The sequence below is a fragment of the Salvia miltiorrhiza genome, chromosome 4, assembly GCF_028751815.1.
Source record: "Salvia miltiorrhiza cultivar Shanhuang (shh) chromosome 4, IMPLAD_Smil_shh, whole genome shotgun sequence".
NCBI classification, from domain to species: Eukaryota; Viridiplantae; Streptophyta; class Magnoliopsida; order Lamiales; family Lamiaceae; genus Salvia; species Salvia miltiorrhiza.
The window spans coordinates 50,526,842-50,528,798 of NC_080390.1; positions in this window are offsets into that span (position 1 = coordinate 50,526,842).

Consider the following 1,957-nt stretch of genomic DNA (forward strand, 5'->3'; position numbering starts at 1 on the left):
TGATAACGGCAAACAGTTTGAGGATCTTCTATATGGACCTATGCTCAAAGCTTCACCACTCAAGCGCCTACGATCATCCAGACAGGCGGAGCAGCCGCATAATCATCCTGTCATTAAAGTGCCGTCCAGCATAAACCCCTCAAACACTACCACCTTACCCTACTCAGCTCAGAAGATTAATATCCCACGCCAACCCCTCTTTCCAATACACCCTCCACCCACCAGTGATGTCAGTAGCCAAATAATACCACCTGTTCCGGATAATACCTACCCACCCCATACCCGTACTTCCCTCTCTAACTCACGCTCAACAGCCACAACCACTCCACTTGACCGCTACTTGGCTCCTCCGGATCGACAATCTGGCAAGAATGTTAGTACCAGCTCGTTAAATCTGCCAAATGAGTCGCTACCCCCCACAACGAAACCCATATATACCCAGACCCAAACTACCGCCCCATCTACTCTGAAAAACCAGGAACCGGGCTCCAGATCCACTACTTCTCTAGCCCATTCTAAACCTACATCTGCCCTGTCAAAGGAACAAACTTTTAACCAAATTAACCGACTCCCCAATGCAGCTCCCTTCACTCCAACAGCTGAACTCCTAAAGTCTCTCCATATCAAACCTAATTCCAATATCAATACCGATCCCACTGCTGGTAACCCTCAAACAAAACCTTCTCTGACCTTTAATCCTGGCCCCATACCCACACCAAAACCAAAAAACAAAAAATGGACACGTCTTGCTCGTAAACCAAAAACTGAAACTCCCCATGGTATAACCCCAAAACCTCCCCACCCAATACCGACACACTCAACCACTGCAACTTCCCCAAATACTCTGTTTTGCAAGCGTCACTCAAGGGAGGAAGAAGGTGACGTTTTTCCCATTAAGGATGCCAACATTGAACTGGTACAGAAACGACTTAAAGGTGCAATTCTTGATGATTCTTCCCCATCTAATGCATTATCGGCGGAGATTGCCTCGACGCAATCCCGCCGGGCACAATGAATTGCATATTCTGGAATTGTCGGGGGCTTGGGAACCCTACGACAATTCGACAGCTCGTTTGGTTATCCAAACAAAAGAAGCCCGATTTGGTCTTCCTTTCGGAGACAAAATTACTTGGTACGGATTGGGCGCCTATTCTTGCCCAGTGCGGTTTTAATAATTTTATTGCAAAGGACTGTGATATTTCTGGAGGAGGCAGACGAGGCGGTGTTTGCCTAATGTGGTCAGATGATATCTTTGTGACTCTGAAATCGTCATCACCCAATCACATCTTGGTGACGATTAATGACTCACATCATGTGGAGTGGGACTTCTGTGGCATATATGGATGGAGTCGAGTTGAAGATCACCCTCAAACTTGGAACCTTTTGAGAGACATTCGATCTCAAGTGTCGGGGCGATGGATATGTGGTGGGGACTTTAATGAAATTATGTTTCATTTTGAGAAGCGTGGTGGTGCTCCAAAGGCTGATTCTCGACTTTGTGATTTTCGGAAAGTTATTGAAGATTGTGGACTTACTGATCTTGGGTTCTGTGGCGAACCGTTTACCTGGACTAATAATCAACGTGGTGTGGATAACATCATGGAAAGATTAGACAGGGTGTGTGGGAGTGAAAAATGGACTGAAGCGTTTGGGGGTTTTGAGGTTACACACCTTCTACGTAAATCAAGTGATCACTGCCCCATTTTGTTGGTGCTAGATAGAGCTCCGGCTGATACTGAAAATCGACCAAGACCTTTTAGATTTGAAGCAATGTGGCTTCGTGATGAAAGATGCGGGGAATTCTGTAAGGAGTTATGGGAATCTGGAGGAGTGATCTCATCGGTGGCAGATTTTAGTGTGAAGATTGAAAATATGGGGCGTGAATTCAAGTTATGGGAAAAACGTGTTTTTGGGCATGTTAAAAAAAGATGCAACCAAATTCGGGAGGAACTGACCG